This window comes from Panthera pardus, unplaced genomic scaffold (genome assembly GCF_024362965.1).
Source record: "Panthera pardus isolate Hobbes unplaced genomic scaffold, ASM2436296v1 HiC_scaffold_15, whole genome shotgun sequence".
Lineage (NCBI taxonomy): Eukaryota > Metazoa > Chordata > Mammalia > Carnivora > Felidae > Panthera > Panthera pardus.
Window position 1 is genome coordinate 68,177,303 of NW_026526710.1, and position 19,061 is coordinate 68,196,363.

General features: G+C 40.3%; 1 protein-coding gene across 5 annotated transcripts in view; it reads left to right on the forward strand.

Moving 5' to 3' along the window:
* Positions 1–19,061, forward strand: part of RAB27B (RAB27B, member RAS oncogene family) — a 141,747-nt gene that overhangs the window by 73,771 nt on the left and 48,915 nt on the right. For 2 of the 5 annotated variants that reach the window (XM_019463995.2, XM_019463998.2), the window contains exon 1: positions 16,281–16,556. The exons of 1 other annotated variant lie outside the window; for it this stretch is intronic. The gene's annotated coding sequence lies outside the window, so the exon portion shown is untranslated. Of the gene's footprint in view, positions 1–16,107; positions 16,237–16,280; positions 16,557–19,061 lie in introns of those variants that run through there. 2 more of the 5 variants (XM_053902745.1, XM_019463996.2) reach the window with 2 other exon arrangements.

Genomic DNA, 19,061 nt, shown 5'->3' on the forward strand with positions numbered 1-19,061 from the left:
AAGAACTTACATTCGAAATTACTAAATATGAAATGTTAGATTATGGAAGTGAGGCAGAAATGTATATTTAGTGCTATAGGAATTAATAAACCCAATTTTGAGAAAGGGCAGGACATGTTAGAAAACCCTCACTTACTTCTACATTAAGCTATAACTGAAAGAAACTATACTGGAAAGTTTAGACACTGTATGATTCCATTTATTTGCCATTCTTGAAAAGACAAAACTAGAAAAAATAACCCTAGAAAAACAGAAAACAGATCAGTAGTTTCTGGGAGGTTGGGCTCAGGGCAGGGGAGGGGGGAAGTGGAGGAATTTTTTGAGATGATGGAACTGTTCTCTAATTTACATTTTTAAAAATGTTTATTCATTCTTGAGAGAGCATGAGTGGGGGAGGGGCAGAGAGAGAGGGGGACACAGAATCTGAAGCAGGCTCCAGGTTCTCAGCTGTCAGCACAGAACCCCACACGGGGCTTGAACCCATGAGCCATGAAATCATGACCTGAGCCGAAGTCAGATGCTCAACCGACTGAACCACCCAGGTGCCCCAGGAACTGTTCTCTAATTTGATCATGATACTGATTAATGACTTTATGCATCTACCAAACTTGCAGAATTAGACACTAAAAATGGGAATTTTGCTGTCTCCACATTATTCTCTTAAATATAGAAAAAATCTTAAGGGCAAAGATGGGTTAAAAATGGGAACGAATGTTGACAAGAACAAATCAAAGGAAGGATTGTTAAAATGTAATGCCTCAGGATATTAATCAAAAACTTTGAAGTTTCAAACTTATCCAAGGAGATAACATATGGAATCACATGTCTGAGGACTATATAAATGTAATTTTATAGCATCTTTCAGAAGTGTAATGGCCTAGTTAGATTAGCGTTCAGGATATTCTGTTAGCTACTGTTAAGCTGGGATGGTTAGTTGGATAGGAAACATGACTCATTAACAGCATGTTTAAACTGTTAACAATCAGCAAAAATAACTTTTGAAAAATTAAAGAATCATATCAGTACCAACGTGCTCAATATCAGAAATATTCTAAATCTCTTAAAAGCAAACATGAGTAGGTTTGAGCCAGTCAGATTGATGAGAAGATACTGAGCCCATTCTGAAATGTTGGACCCTTTTATGGGGTTTGGTTAAGTTAACTGACGTTTAGTTTTAATTTAGCTTTTCTTTTCCTGCTTTGAGATATCACCCATCACGGGCAGTCCCAGTATTTAGAAAAAAAGGCTCTGAATGTTTTTATGGCTACTGAATTTGAGGCTAGGCATTTCCTGAGGGCTAAACTTTTCTTGTAGGAGTTGGCAAGAGGCAGGGCTGTTGGCCATGTTTTGTAGAAGTCCTCACCTTTTGCCTACGAACATAACCCCCTCAGGAACCTGAAGCTTTATAGGGGTGACCGCAACAACCTGACTTACCCCCTCGAGGCCCTTGACCTTTGACAAGACCAGCTAACTGCTTAACTCAATCAATACACGCATCGTTTGACAGCAGCTATGGAAACAAGCTGTCTCATTGATGGTGAATGTGTGTCAGTAGTGGTATCTTTGCTGGGTTTAAGTACCGCCTGTAATGCTTGTTAGTATGTTTTAATAGTTTTGCTCCTAAACATTCAGTGGGGAACTGACCAAGTGCATGTACACCTGTACTCACAGGTGAGTTCTGAAAATCGGATAGCTCCGTGCTGGCAAAAACCACCCATATCTTACCCAAGGGGAAAGATGTTCAGAAGATAAATGAGACCTTAAAATTTGCTTTATTACTTTCTTATCTCGGGGGTGTATCAACTGTCTCTGAATACACAAATACATGGTACTTGATCTTGGTCTTTGAGATCTTTTTCTTGACCCCAGTCTGTTTGTATCTTTTAAACTAGTTAAGCAGTGATTAAAAAAAAAAAATTAGCCAAAAGTCGGAGGAGTTTCCATTATAATTAAGATAGTATCTTATGATAACGAACAAAATTGGTTACATATTATGCCATTTTATATTTAAATTTAATAGTTAAATTACAAAAATTTTGTTCACTGTTTACTACATAAGGTACTGTTCATCTTCTGTACACATTTGGATGAGCTCAGTAACGCTATGGCAACAAGAAATCTTATCTAAGTAGCTTATTTCCTGGTCACCTGTAGTCTAGGTGACCCTGCAGGGCAGCTGTCGTCTGTGTGGGGGCCTAGGGTTCTAGCCTCCTAAAGTCTCAGACGTCTCCATTTTGACCCATGGTTCCAAGAGCACTGAGGTGAGCATGTACCAGCTCAGAAATGTTTCACTCTGGAAGTGACACACATCACTTATGTTTATGTTTCATTTGCCAAAACCAGTCATCTAACCAAAGCAACTTCAGACGATGAGAAAGTGCAAACTTTCATTGACACAGAAGTAGAGACCTGGATATTTGGGAACACGGCGGATGCCTGGGTGGCTCTGTCAGCTAAGCATCTGACTCTTGATTTTGGCTCAGGTCATGACCTCATGGTTTGTGAGTTTGAACCCCACATCGGGCTCTGTGCTGACAGTGAGGAGCCTGCTCGGGATTCTCTCTCTCCCTCTCTCTCTGCCCTGCCCCTGCTCTCTTTCTCTCAAAACACAAACAAACAAGCAAACAAAACAAATCTCCACCATTCATCCACAAATAATCCCATATGTCAACCTGTTCAAATACAGCCAATATACTAGTAAATTATGTTTTTAAAATATATTAATTCATGATTAATAATACAGGTCTTTACTGCCCAAACTGAATTGAAGATCAAGTGCCCACAGTATACCCCACATTGAGTGGTTAGATTTGGAGGGGGAGGAGTTAAATAAGACAACAGGTGCATGTCTTTAAAGGATTGATAAATACATCCAGTGTGATTTTTACGTTCCTTTTTTAGATGGCTTTATTGAATTTTAATTGACATACAATAAGCCGCACGTAATTAAAGTGCACAGTATGCTATGTTTTGATATGTGAACATACTGATGAAACCATCCCGACAGTTAAGACAGTGACCACATCTATCATCTCGAAGGCTTCCTCCTGCCCAGGTATAATCCCTTCCACATACCCTGTTCACTTTTGGTAAAGTGAAGCTTTTAGGTTCCATTGTAAAATCTCAGGTCTCTCACTTAGCAGGCTCCCAATAAATTTGGTTAAACAATACTTAATTCTAGGGAATACTGTGCTTTCTTACATATATATTTACCAGAAATATCTATCAAAGGTTTTTTCATGTATGCAACTCTATAAAGTGGTTACTGTTATTAGCCTTTAAAAAAAAAATTTTAATGTTTATTTTTGAGACAGAGGGAGACAGAGCGCGAGTGGGGGGTGGGGCAGAGAGAGAGGGAGACACAGAATCCGAAGCAGGCTCCAGGCTCTGAGCTTTCAGCACAGAGCCCGATGTGGGGCTCGAACTCCCGGACAGTGAGATCATGACCTGAGCCAAAGTCAGATGCTTAACTGACTGAGCCACCCAGGCACCCCATAGCCTTTTTATATAAAAGAGGAAATGAGGGATTGGAGAGGTTATGGAATTGGTTCTGAAATTTAAACATAGGACCTCATAAAGTTTGTTAGCGCTCACTCAATACCTCTTCAATGAATGGTTTAAAAATCAGAAAAACCTTGTGAGCCCTTGACGTTAGTTGTTAATCCCTTAAGACCAGGAATCATGGCTTTCCTTAAATTTTGCTGTTAAGTAATCTTTGTATCCCCAGGGTCTAATCCATTGTTTTTATATAGTCAGTGCTCAATAAGTATGAGCTGAAATTAATGCATTTCCTATGAAAAAAAATGAATCATCAGAAGAATCTAAATTGTTTTATTACTTTTCCATGAACCTTTCTGTGCTTCATTACCCACTGAGTCACTTAGAAATAGTTATTTCCTAAAGTTTGGTGGGAGAGGAGGTACTCTACATGGAGAGTTTATTCAATCCTTATATTTCAGCTTCATAGCCACCCCCTACTCTTTTGTAGTACTTCGTGTCTCCAGAGAATGGGTCACTCTTCTCCGTGTCCCCATGCATGGTCTTTTCTTTTTTATTTTTTTTTTTAAGTTTATTTATTTATTTTGAGAGAAAGAGAGAGCATGAGTGCATGCACAAGTGGGGGAAGGGCAGAGAGAGAGGGAGAGAGAGAGAATCCCAGGCAGGCTGTGCACAACTCAGCACAGAACCCAATGAAGGGCTCGAACTCACAAACAATGAGATCGTGACCTGAGCCAAAGTCATAGGCTTAATTAACTCAGGCACCCAGGCACCCCTCCACCCCCCCCACCCATTTCAGGGTCTTAGTGGGTGTTTCCTCCACCCTGCTAAGGCACATTTCCATCTGTTTGTCAATGTCAGAATAACTGCTGTACCTTGTCTTGCTGTTGTCTTTACGAATTAATGCCATTCTAATTCCTTCATTGCTGTGTTTTGAGTTTTGGGATGAAGAGGAAGTAAACATGTACTCAACAGGACTTTGGGATCTAGGATAACATTTTGATCAATGGTTGGCAAACAGAAACAAATTGAAGATAGGAGTTGTGGAGCTCACTGTTTTGTCATACTCAATTACATTTCCTCATCTACAGAATGAGTGAATTAAACTAGTTGAAAACTTGCAGATGTTCTGGCAATAATACTTCTAGGAGATGTTCAATAGGAGTTTTATGAGTAAAGAAATTTTATTGCCAAATTACTTTGGAAAGGACAGGCTAAATTAGACTGAAGAAGTTGCATTACTACAGAGACTTCAGTATGTTAGCACTCACTTTGTGAACTTTTTTTTTTTTTAAGTAGGCTCCATACCCAACATGGGGCTTAAACTCATGCCTCTGAGATCAAGAGTTGCATGGTTCACCAGGTAAACCATCCAGGGGCCTCACTCATTGTGAATTTTAAGAGGTGGTATCAGAAGCAGCATGTCCCAGAGTAGTCTGACCATGGAACCTTTCTTATGCACATATAGTTAATATCTCTAGATGTAGTGTTCCTTGGAAGAGAGTTTGGGAAATTCTGACCTAGATGATTGCTTTTAAAATTTGAGTTTCTGTGATTCTGAATTAAGTGACAAAGACATTTTAGGAATTACTTTTGTTATTAACTTTCTTATTTCTAGTGGTTTAAAAATAAAACGGAGAAGAGTTTAACCTTTGGTATAAGGGAAAGGTGCATATACATCTATACACATATGTATACATATATACATATACACAATAAACTCATATGAAATAATGGCAAATACAACTAAAAATATGACATATTTATTTGCCATCTTCTTGCTGCAAATGATAATTCTAAGTCTCAGCATGGGGAATAGAATGAATAAAGAAGTCTAGGTCCTCTGTCATTCTCTGCAATTATGCCTTTAATTGGCATAATTCGGAGAAGAAACCAGATGTCATGGCATAGGAATATGCTAATACCTCGTTCTCATGTTGCTGTCAGTGGTGGCTCCTTCCTCTAAGCCTCTGTGGCCCTTGTCTGTCTCTGTGATGAGAATGGCCTTGGAAGGCTTTTCTTTACTCCTTTCTATATCCCATCTGCTTGTTATCAAAAGATCTTAGATCCCTACGTGCAAGTTTGGGCAGTGTGTTTTCTGATTGTTACAAATCCGGTTTTGCCACTCATGAGTTGAGGCAAGGCTAGGGTGCTCCGCAAAAGACAAGGCATTTCTGTGACTTCTTTATCTCGTTTAATAGTAGGAGAGAGAGTTGCCAATATGTTTACCTTGAATTGTGACATAAGGTTATAGTAACTACCGTGAGAGAGTCAAAGTTTCTCACTGTAATTTTCGTTGAGAAAAAATGCACACATGTATAGCATTATGCCTCAAGGAGTTTCCTTAATTTGCTACTGGCAATTTTATTGCAAAGCACATTTACTTTGAGAGTCTGGTATATAGTGCTTTGAGTCATTTTCACAAATATTTTTTCCAACTTTTAACATTTCAATTATGAAAAATCGGATTTGCTGAAGTATACAGCACAGAATGGATAAGAGACTCCTATCCGTTTCATTGAAAAGTTCCTTGCTAAGGATGTCAAGGGAGTGAACAGATTCCTTTATTTATTGACACATTCAGCAAACATTCATTCTTTGGACACCTATAGTGATATCAGACGTGTGAAATTTTCATATGCAAAAGAAATTATTTTAAAACGCTGTGTATTCAACATGTAAGATCCAACACACCTCCATTACAAATGTCTTTTGGCAGATCTTGAAGTAAAACCTAAGCCTTTTGATTTAGAATTCTTGCTCATCTTACTCTATCCAGAACATGGGGAAAGCCCCACTTGTATAATTTTATACATAGAGACTTCCAAAATGATCCCTGTGCTCAGAAATGCCAAAGTCTCTAAGAGCACCCTATTCTACTCCAGAAAAATCTTTTACCATATAAATCCACTGGGCAGACAGGACAAGAAGCAGAAGCACTTTGTCTAAAACTGAATCAAATGGGGATCCTTGCAGGCAATTCAGTATGTAAATGACTTAGAGCCACCTGCCAAGTATACTGAGTATATTAGAATCTGTACCCCTTTGATCAGTTGCATTAAGCAAAATGGAGGTCACCATCTGATTAAGTGTATACATGTTCATTGTCATTATTGAAGATCCATTTACCCTCTATATAGGTCAATGTAGAGAATCAGGTGGAAATGCGATACGAATTATCTTCTTTATTTACGTCACTCAAATCCATAACAGCAAAGTGACACTAATATCTGCAATTTGTTCCAAGAACAACTATCTCTTTGGATATATTCTCTAGGTTTGTGTTGCGCAGTTTCAGCATCAGGAATTCAGAAATTAACCTTTCATCACATTGACCTTTAATCTAGAGGTTACGGAAAAATTGGCAAAATAAACACAGGACGGATTTGAGATTCCTGTTGAGCCTACTGTGAAGTAGAATGTGATTAAGCCATTAACCTGGACTCTAATCTTTGACATGCACTGACTTTTTGTTTTTCAGTCATTAGTGACACCTCAGAGTCAATGCTCTATTCCAGAAAGGTTCCTATTCCCCAGTACCAATTATCATGGAAAATAACTACCTGATCCTTTGGGAAAATGTAGGAAAAAAACATTTCTGAACGTATTCGTAATGTTGCAGTGTCCTTCCCAGCGAGCAAGGGTGGTTCTTTGAATTAAGATAGGGCTTACTCTAGGTTTGAATCTCATCAAACTGAGAAAACAATTATAAGCCCTCTCAATCAAATTACTACATTTTATCCTGGGCATTCATATTCATCGATTTATCCTGTTCTAAAATTGTGCTGCTTCTTCTGTGGTGCCATCACCCTTAGAGTCCATTCCTATACATATTCTCAATTTTTTGCTTCTATAAATTAGCAAATTCCCCATTTCTTTTACTTGTAAGATTGCTTTTCTTAGGTTTGATATTTTGTTGCCTACTGTAGGGCAAGCTGGTTTAGGACTAGAGTTACCAGCCTAACCACATTCAGTCATGTGATTAGAATGTTACCATTAGAACCACTCTAGGCTATTGCACATAGACCCTATATCCTGTCATGAGTATCTGACCCCTTTGACTTTTTTGGACTCTCACCAAGACATGCGTTGGTTTGAATGCCTTCTATCAAGAAGTTGACTAAATATTTACCACCATTTATAAGTGGAGAAATGCAAGAAAATGAGTTCTTATTAATTTTGTATCTTCATTCTGATTGTGTATTTATTTATTTGTTTATTGGTTCCTTTATTTTTTTTTAAATGTTTATTTATTTATTTTTGAGAAAGAAAGGGAGAGTAGGTGAGGGACAGAGAGACAAGGAGAGAGAGAATCTCAAGCACGCTCTGCACTGCCAGCACACTGCCGGATGCAGGGCTCGAACCCACAAATCGTGAGATCTGACCTGAGGGGAAATCAAGAGTTGTAGACGCTTAACCGACTGAGCCACCCAGGTGCCGCCTGTCGGTTCCTTTAAAACATCTTCTCTCTCAAGACATACCAAATACATGACTGTAAAAATAATTGTGTATAGTTTACTTCAGATAGGCTAAATATTTCTAACAAAGCCTATATTTTATATGAAGTATGCACAGAGTTTCTTCCATTCTCTCAATCTGCAGTAGTAATGAAATCCTTAGCTCAAGGGGCGCCTGGGTGGCTCAGTCAGTTAAGCGTCTGACTTCAACTCGGGTCATGATCTCGCAGTCCGTGAGTTCGAGCCCCACATCAGGCTCTGTGCTGGCAGCTCAGAGCCTGAAGCCTGCTTCAGGTTCTGTGTCTCCCTCTCTTTCTCTCTACTTCTCCTCCACTCATGCCCTGTCTCTCTCTCTGTGTCAAAAATAAATAAACATTAAAAAAATTAAAAAAAGAAATTCATAGCTCAAAATTCCACAGAACGGGAACAACTTAGTGTTTATGGCAGTGATGCATATTTCAGGAGGTATTGTATAGCTGTGGTACTTAGCATTTTCAAGTCATTTTGGAAATAGAACATTTAAATATATATTATGAATATAATAAAAATTTGTTATGGTCTTAGAAACTTTACCATATTGATAAAAATAGATCATGTTTCATTTAATTATAATGTAAGATTATTTCTTAAGATAGTCTTGAAAACATACTTTTGAAAAGTAATCACTTAGCACGGGATTCTTTGCAAAGACCAAATCTTCATTTACTAATTGTTGTTTTTGGGAATTATCTTTTAATATATATGATCAAGCATAAGGGAACATCATTTCCCAAGTTATGCCTTGGAAAACATATGTTTATCTTACATTGGTGTCATTATAGGTCTCTTTTAATGGAACATTTAGGAAAGTACTTTGCTCAAAAAAGCATTTTAGGAGGAAAAACGTATTTGCCTGAAATTACATCAATCAGTGTTAGTCTAGAAGCTTGGGAAAATTACCTGAACATTGGTTAAAAAAATTTAAGAAATAATTAATTGCTCCTGAGTGTATGGGATCACAATTTGAAGTGTTTGCAGGTAAAAAGTAGCAGAAGTTGTGAACAAGAACACTGTTTTTTGGTAACATGTTCTGGGAAAATGAAGAAATAAGCACATCTTTGTTTATACTTACATAGTAGGCACATATAGCATTTTATTTTGTGGCTCATTATAAAGCTAGCATTAAGCAAATATATGTATATACTTTACATGTGCTTGTATAAGACTATACTTACATTTGCACGATTGCACGTGTTGATATATGACTATATGCGCATGGATATGTGTTGTTATATTCTTTCCTATCTGTTTAGTTTTATTAAAATTGATTTATTTGTCCTTAATTTGATAAATGAATTAAACACTTTTGTATTCGTAATTATGTTCGTAATTATACTTACAATATTTTTTTTTTGTTTCTAAAGGGGTTCAATACTATTTATATATAGAAACATGGCTTACTCAGCCTACTGTGGCTTCTGTGCAAGTCAGGGCTTGAATAAAGGCTAGATGAAAACATTACACATGAAACCATTTGGTCTTTTCCCATAAAATATTCCTTTAGCATAGAAAGAAAGAATTAGATGGAGTTACAGTAATTTCCACATAAGGTCCCAGTGTATGTTCATTTCACATTCTAAGAAATTGATGCAAAATGAAGTTAGAAGTCAGAGGTTAAGAACACACCATAAAGAGGGGCACCTGGGTGGCTCAGTCAGTTGGGCATCCGACTTCGGCTCAGGTCATGATCTCACAGCTCGTGGGTTTAAGCCCCACATCGGGCTCTGTGCTGGTGGCTCAGAGCCTGGAGCCTGCCTCTGATTCTGTGTCTCCTTCTCTCTCTGCCCCTCCTCTGCTCACGCTGTCTGTCTCTCTGTGTCTCTCAAAAGTAAATAAATGTAAAAAATAAAAATAAAAAAAGAAAACACCATAAAGAGCAGATGCTCTATGTATAATTATGTGAACAAGTCCACTTTGATGCCTAAAATGGGTCTTGACGTGTTACATGTTAGAGTATTTTGTGAGTAGAAAGTCACTTAAGCATATATATTTCTCGAACTTACATGTTTAAAAGTAGTTGGAAAAACTGGCATGACCTGGGTGTCCAGTCTTGTGACTTTTAGTCATGCTGCGGAATTTCCTCAAACTGGGGAGGGGTTGATTTTTATTTGTGATTAGACAGACTTAAATGAACTAAACGTCAGCGGAGGTTGAAAGCAGACCCGTGCATGACCACTTGGCAAAGCCTTCCCTGTCATCCCGGGAGAAGGGTGAGTTAGGAAACCTCTGATCTCATCAGTGTGAGGTTCCAGTTGATAGACAACATGGCAATTTGTAAGAGTGTTTGGAAGGATGGGGAGGCAGTCTGTTGACCAAAAAGTTAAATCAGTGGTTCATGTCACCAAGGATAAGAGAGATGAAACCACATATGTTTGGTGTTTACAGCTTTAAAATCATTTTCTCATAGAGCACCTTATCTTTTTCTTTTGTGGTCTCCACTTTATCCCCCCTGCCTGGCACAGTACCAGGCATACCTTATGGAATAAATGTTTGCTGAATGAATAAATGAGTGAGCAGACCTCTCACCTCCATTACCAGGCTGCACCCCAAATTCACTCTCTCCACTACTACTGGGTTATTATGCAAAAATATATACAAACACTTCAATAAATTGTAATGTTTTCTCTATTAAAATATTGTTTCCCTCTCTATATTTTAAGACTACTTTAATACTAATTTTATTTTTATTGAGGTAATACATCTCATAGTTTCTAAAAAGTGGTGTTAAAATCCTTATAAACCAGCACAGATCTCCTCCTAAGTCCCGGTCTCAATTCCCATAGTAAAAATTTGACTCTTATTAATTTTCATTGTACTTATATATTTCTAAATGGTTTGCTTATTCTATTTCTTTCCTTAGCAATTTTGCACATTGTTTATTGACCATTATCATAGTTGAGGATTTAATTGCCTTACACATGTACATAGACCGCCTTTCCTTATCTCCACTCTGTACACATATTTTGGGAGAAAATACATTATTTACCTGAATTTACATCCATCAATGTTAGTTTGGATGCTTGGAAAATTACCTGATAATTGGTTAAAAGGCAGGCAAAGAAATTCAAGAAAGATTTAACGTTTCTTTTCTAAAGTTTCTATATTTATTTTGAGAGAGAGAGAACAAGTGGGGAAGGGGTGGTGTGGGGGGGGGGGGGTGGAGAGGGAATCCCAAGCAGGCTCCACACTCAATGCAGAGCCCAATATGGGGCACAAATGAACCATGAGATCATGACCTGAGCTGAAGTCAGATGTTTAACCAACTGAGCCACCCAGGCACCCCAAAATTTGATTGTTAATTATTATTCACATCGTGGTTCATGGTTACTCTCTTGTCACTGTTCCCATGATTCTGATCATATCTACGTAGGAACAAAGTGGTATATTATCATTATGTATCTTTCCTCTCAGAGCCGTTTCTCCCCCTGGAGTTAGTTATATTCTTTTTCCAATCTGTTTTGTAAACTTTGTATCTATTTTAAGTTATTCACAAATGATCTTTCAAATAGTAACAGTCAGAATAGTCTAACTGCTGTTGCAAATAAGTCCAAAAATCTCGGTGGCTTTATATGGTATAAGTGTATTTCTTGTCCCTGTCACGTCCAATGTGTGTGGTAGCTGGCTGGGGCTTCTGTGCCATCATGGATGGCACAGTATGGAATATTCAGAGCCATACTTTCCTTTCATCTCAGGGCTCTGTCTTCTAAGGCTGCAGAGTTCTTTACTGAGCGTTGTGTCTGGATACTAATAAGGAAAAAGGGAAAGCATGGAGGGTCTCATAGGCCAATCCTGGGAATGGCCTAGAAGTAGCATACATCACGGCTGCCCGCATACCATTGGCTAGAACTCAATTACATGCCTCTCTACCTGAAAAGGGCTAGGAAGTGAAATCTAGTTGGGTGCTCAGCAAAAAGAGGACAAGGAATCAGATGAGCACTTCCAGTCTCCACTGCACACACATTTATCAACAATGTTTCAAATACTCTTTCTGGGTACAAAGAACTCCTCTTTTCTGGAACTCTCTGGGATTCCCATTAGTCAGAAAAATTTCCCCTTTCTCCAATTGTTCTATTTCCCTAGGCTTTTTGTTCTGTTTTCCTGAAGATTTTTCAACATAATCTTATAATCTGCCTGTCAAATTCAAAAACTTTTTGAGTGTATTTTCAATTTTGAGAGTTTTTTCCTGTCTTGCATGTAAATTTCTTTTTAATTCATCTTCTATAGGAGCAGAGTGAAAATACGTGTTCATCTGATAAGCCACAAATTACTCTAGTTTACTTTCTCCAGAAAACAAACTTCTCATCTCCTGGAGGCTGGGTTGAACAGATGGAGGAACTTATGGTTGGTTGATTGCACCGCAGTGGGGAAGGAAGCTTTGGGTCCAAGCATTCGGTATACAGACGTCTAAGCAAACCCCTGTGTTCACCCTACCACCTGGCCTCCTTCTATGGTGGTATTTCTGCCTCTTAGGCCTGAGTCACCCAGGCTAACGCACAGAAAATTGTCTTGTTTCTTATCCATAATCTCTCCTCCAGGCAAGCAGTGTGTAAACTCTTCTCCTCTAACAGGTCGGTTACGAGTCTGCATCTGATTTAGGTTCTTTCAACCATCTACTGCAGTTTATTTTGTCTTTTGAGGTCTTCTCTCCCTTGTATTTGTCTTTATGACTCCATAACATTTAAAAATCCATTTATTCTCATGTTAGAGGAGTTTGGGGAAGACAGGATGAAACACATGTGATCAATTTGCCATTAAAAAATTTTTATTTTTTATTTTTTAGAGAACAGGAGAGAGAGCACGAGCGGTAGAGGGAGTGAGATAATCCCAAGCAGGCTCCACAATGTGGAGCTCAATGTGGGGCTCGATCTTACAACTGTAGATCAGGACCTGGATGGAAATCAAGAGTCAGACCCTTAACTGACTAAGCCATCCAGATGCCCTCTGTTTGTAATTTAAAAAAAATTTTTTTTAGTTTATTTATTTATTTTGAGAGACAGACCGCATGCGAGCAAGCAGGGGGAGGGGCAGAGAGAGAGGGGATCCCAAGCGGGCTCTGCCCTGTCAGCACAGAGCCCGATGCAGGGCTTGAATTCATGAACTGTGACATCATGACCTGAATGGAAATCCAGAGTTGGATGCTTAACCGAATGAGCAACCCAGGCGCCCCTGCCGTTTCTAACTAGAAATGTACATGTACATTATGTATCTGTTTGCCTTGGGGCTGTATTTATTGATTGATAAACCTATTGACAATTTATGTCTATTTAATTTGTGGTACATAAACTTAAGGTACAGGAAGGCAATTATTTTTAAAAATGTTTATTTATTTTTGAGACAGAGGGAGAGATGAAGGGGCAGAGAGAGAGGGAGACCCAGAATCTGAAGCAGGCTCCAGGCTCTGAGCTGACAGCACAGAGCCGGATATGGGGCTCGAGTTCATTAACTGCAAGATCATGACCTGAGCTGAAGTGAGATGCTTAACCGACTGAGCCACCCACCCACCCCGGCAGTTATGTTTGATTATGACACATAATGCTGTCACTTTGTTTTCACTGGTTTTGCACGGTCTTTTATCCTGCTCTACCTCTAGTCAAAGTGGCCTTCATGAGATGGCCCGGAATCATTTCTTTTGTTTTCCCACCACCGTCTCCTCCTTGGAACCTGTCTTCCCACAGGGAAGGAAAAGTTCCACCACTCTCAAGTGGCTGAGTAGAATCACTATGTAACACTAATGCCTCTGAGCCTCAGAGCCCAAAGACAGGACTTACGCGGCAAGCTACTCCAGGAGGGCTGTCCCTGCAAAAGTGGACCCATCAGGCAGCTGGCACACTTATCTGGGGAAGGGTGACAAGAAAAGCAGATGATAAATGTCTATCAGACTTTCTCACAGCAGGAACTTTTTCTAGAAATACTAGGGAGGCAGCACTGTGTGGTGACCACCGTGAACCCTGCCTTTGGGATCAGCAAACCTGAGTTCTTTTTTCTTCTTATTTTTTTTTAATGTTTATTTATTTTTTGAGAGTGGGGGAGGTACAGAGAGAGAGGAGGACAGAGGATCCGAAGGAGGCTCTATGCTGTCCGCAGACAGCCTGATGTGGGGCTTGAACTCACGAACCGGGAGATCATGACCTGAACCAAAGTTGGACACTTATCCGACTGAGCCACCCAGGCGCCCCAGCAAACCTGAGTTCTACCTTTATGGATCTTGATGATTCTGGGCACATTGTTGGGACTTTCTCAGCCCTCATTTTCTTCCTTTTTAACATGGGAAAAATAAAAATAATACCTGTTGTGTTGTGAAAGCAATGTTGTGAAAGCAACAAAGCAGTGTTGTGCAAGTCAAATGAGATAATCTCTGGGCAAGAGTTTTATAAACTCCATATGGGAAATAATAACTATTAGGATTAATGTAAGTGAATACATAAACTGGGTGAAGAATTCATATTTTTCACTGATTAGTACAGAGAATTATTTATTTATTTAGAATCACTTTAAATTAATATGCTGCATACAATGGAATAAATTCAGAGTGAAGTTCTTTCTTTTATCTCTCTCCAGGCCCAGGGACACATACTTGTTATATACTCAGATATTGCTGATGGATGGAAAAAGATTTACCATAAATATTCCCAGCATACATAATTTTGAAAATGTACAACCCAAACCTCCTATACTTCCTCCTAGTAGATCAGAATAATTTTTATTAATCAGGCCTTTGGGAGAATGGAGTAAATGAGTGCTACAAAATAGCACGTATGGACAACATGTATATAAAATTTATCTTGCCGGACACTATTGTATGAGCTTTGCTGATATGATCTCATTTACTGACAATAACACTAGTCAGGCATTTTATTATCTCCATTTTCAGGAAAAGAACATTGAGGCACAGGAAATAGGACTTCCACGTTTTCCTAATAGAATAGATAGAATCTTGTGCGACCCTCTAATTTCTCCCATTGTCCTCTCTCTTTTTTTTTTCAGTTTATTTATTTTGAGAGCGAGACAGAGACCATATACACATGTGTGCACAGGAAGGGAAAAGAGAGGATCCCAAGCAGCCTCTGAGCTATCAGTGAGCTCAATATGGGGGCTCAATCTTACCAACCAAACTGTGAGGCCATGACCTGAGCCCAGATCAAGAGTCTGACTCTGGGGCGCCTGGGTGGCTCAGTCGGTTAAGTGTCTGACTCTTGATTTCGGCTCAGGTTCTCTGAGTTTGTGCCCTGCATCGGGTTCCGGGCTGACAGTGTGGAGCCTGCTTGGGATTCTCTCTCTCTCCTCCTCTCTCCCTCTCTCTGTCCCTCCCCTGCTTGTGCTCTCTCAAAATAAATAAATATTAAAAAAATAAAAAGAGTCTGGACTTGCATTTTGTTTTGGTTTGGGCTCTTCCTTCACCTCTACCCACAGTACTTCTCAGCAAGATGCTCCCCAGCTGGTAATGGCTGTGCCTCCCACACCGTCCCTTAAAGCACCCTGCCAGAACTGGGTCAAACAATTAAAATTTAAATAGCATCTCATTGTTTACGAACAATGGTTCGGAACTTTGAAATTTTCTTCATAGAGGACTAATTGAGGTGCTATTATATGTATACAACCTTGGTTTCTTCACAGAGGATTAACTGAGCTGCTATGATATGTATACAACCTTGGTTTCTCCCTCTTACCGCCAGTGGGTTACCTAGGGATGTCAGAGTCTGTCTCAAATGTGACCTCAGGAGAGCCAGCCGGGAACTTTGTTGTGGACAGAAGGAGCTGGAAGTCTCTAGAGCAGGGTCTGCCACAGAGTAGGTACTTAACCCATATTGGTTCAGTGAATGGGTATGCTCTTGATTTCCTTTGACCTCATAGACATGACCTCTATAATTTACTACCCTCCTGATCTCTGAAGTGACGTTAGGAGGATGGTGCGCACTGATTAATGCCTTCACACGAACGGGTTCTAGCTTTTAAAACACTGATTTCATTAAGTCCCCTTTTATTTCCCGGGGCCCTTCTCTGTTCTCCACCCGCAATTCCGTGCTCTCCCCGCAGCTCATGAGACTTCCCCCGGGAGGAGAAAATGCGATGCGTTGGAAGCAGTTCTCACAGTGCCCTGGGCGCTTTGAATGAGAGATATCAGAGAAAACACGGGAACGCAGAGGAATAAAAATGAGCTCGCTGCGAGGGCCTCCAGCCTGGCAGTGTGGGGAACGTATCCAGAAGCCCAGAGCCTTTGAGTCACCGGCGAGATCTGCCCTAGGTGAGCTCCCGGCACATCCGCGTTAGGACCGGGAGACACGCCTTCTTCTCGCCCAGACCTTGCAGATCCCCGCGGCTCGGCCGACCCAGGGGTGGTGCTACCAGTCCTGCCACCGGCAGTCCCGACGGGCAGGGGCCGGGGACCCATCCCGAGCCACAGGCTGGAAAGCGGGGAGCCGTCCCCATGAGTGGCGCCCGGTAGAGCGGATCCCGAGCGGCCGCTGGCGTGGACAAGCCCCGGGGCTCACGGGCTTGGGGAAGGGAAAGGAGATTTCTGAAACCCGACACCCGGCCCTCTTCGCGAGGAAACTTCGCCGGCTGGTGAGTTGGGCGAGCCGGGCTGTTCTTGCAGGAATGCGATCCCACCCAGTCCGGGTGTTCTCGGCGGCGGCGGGCCGGGGAAAAGGAAGTGAGACGTGGACGGGAGGCGGCAGGCCCCGAGAGGGGCGAGCCGAGCCTGCAGGGTATGCGCCCTGCGCGCGCCGGGGCCGGGCGCCAGCGCGCGGGTCTGCAGCCGCCGCGGGGACCCGGGGTCTCGGGGACACTCGAGGGGGCTGACCCTGGCTGTTCCCGTATCCGACAGCTGGCTAGGAGTGAACAAACAGCACCCCCTCCCCAAAAAACCCCGGGCACAGCAATGCCATTTTCTTTCCATTTGTAGCTCGAAACCAGCCAGCATAATCATAATCGTAATCGTAATCGTAATCATAACCATAATATGCTTAGAGTTTCATTGAAGGGGAAGTCATTTAGTGAGGCAAGCCAGGTAAGTGATAGGACATTTCCTTGCACTTCCTCAGGTGTAGGTGGCCGCAGAGACATCAAAAGCAATTTCTGTCTTCCAGGTTTTGGCTCACTTATTTCCAAATCTGATCCAAGCGTGGCAGCTACTAGGGCGTGTGTGCTTGTTCAAGTGGTCACAGGACCTTGACTTCCAAGAGTTTCCCACCCAACACAACATTATTTGATCATTCGAAAGCTGTTGAAGCAGGTGACTAGCGAAAGCTGGAGGCTGCATTCCTAGAGAAAAGCTGTGTTTGGTTAAAGTCACCACACCTGGAACATGTTTACTGGCTTTTTATTTCAAGAGCTAAAATTAAGAGTATAAGGTTCCAGGTGATTTAAATGATACATTATTAAATTAAGCCCAAATTAATAAATGTCCTTCCAAGGTCATTAGCAACAAAATTATTATCTAAGGTAACAGTAGCTATGAATTTTTATTTAGTTCTATTTTGTTAAATGTGTGCCGTTCTTAGTATTTAGTTACAGTCGTGCATATTCAGTGATATAAATAAATAGATATATGCATGGTTGTATAGTGCTGAATTTGAGAAGTTAACAGAAAAGATGGACTTCAGCATTATAGCCTGGTGAATTCTCAAGTTATTATAAAGTCTACATTGTAGTATGAAGTGAGAGTCATGCTTGGCTTGTGCCGTTCCGCCTAAATAGTTATTTTTCATAGTTTCTCAGCACGATCCTCTACCTGGATGGGATCAGCCCTTCTTTAGGGCAAAAGGAGATTCTTACGGATGACCAAAAAAGAGTGATCTTGACAGGTAGTTTAATATTAATAAGACTTTTCTGCTTAAGAACTGACTATGGCCTGCCATAAAATGTTACCATCAGTACTTTCGAAAGGAAGACAAAACATTTCAGATGAAACTGGATGAGCCTGTTCTGATAGTTGCCAAGAAGGGATAAAGGGAATCTGTCAAATGTAAGCAAATGACAACTCGCACAGACCATTTCTGGAATAGGCATATTTGACCTGATAGGGAAGGTAACCCTTGTAAATTGGTCTCAGCTCCTTGGCGCACGGGCTTTATTCTAACATGATCTACTCGTTTCTGAATTGCTTTTCATTTATTTAACTTTTTTTTTTTTCTGGAAAAGTGGAATTTATGCCAAACTCCAGGTGGTTTAGAACAGAAATCTGCTCTTTTCCCACCCTCCTGACTCTGGGAAGTTTCATGTTCGGTTTTTGGTCTTTCAAATTAGTAGTACAGCATGAAACGTACCAACTTTTCACATAAAGCTCAGCTCACAATCAATCCAGTTTCTTGAGTTGATTCATCAGGGTCGGTTAACCAATTATGCAGCTGTTAAGCAAGTAATTGTAATATCGAGATGAAGGAAAACAATTACAGTAGACAGGACAAACCAGGTGTTTCCCATGAAGAGAATGTCACTTTGTAGAGTTCGTGGCTAAAGGAGAATGCTTTTTTTAAAAAAAAAAAATTAATGTTTATTTATTTTTGAGAGAGAGAGACAGAACGCGAGCAGGGGAGGGGCAGAGGGAGAGGGAGACACAGAATCTAAAGCAGGCTCCAGGCTCTGAACTGTGGGCACAGAGCCGGATGAGGGGCTCAAACCCAAAAACCATGAGATCATGACCTGAGCTGATGTCCGATGCTTACCTGACTGAGCCACTCAGGCGCCCCTAAAGGAGAATGATTTTTTACTCATTATTAGGTGTAGCTAGAGATGAAGTTCATTATATGGTATTAGGAAGTAGCAACATTACTAAGCATAATAAAAGCCTATTGTAAAACTCATAAATGGAGTTGAGAGTATTACTTAATTTGTTTCACACAATCATTATTCATGTTCTCCAAATATTAACCTTCTCTCATAGAAGGAAGGAAACTTGTCTAGGTTACCAATAATGAGATTAAAGCTCTGTTTAACACATAATCAAGCAAATCTTTAATTAGTTGTCTTTTCTAACTAAAAAAAACTGCTCAGTGTTTTAAGAAAAGGGATGGAAGTTTCTTATTCATTTATTCAACAGATATTTCTTGATGTCTAACACTAGTCTGA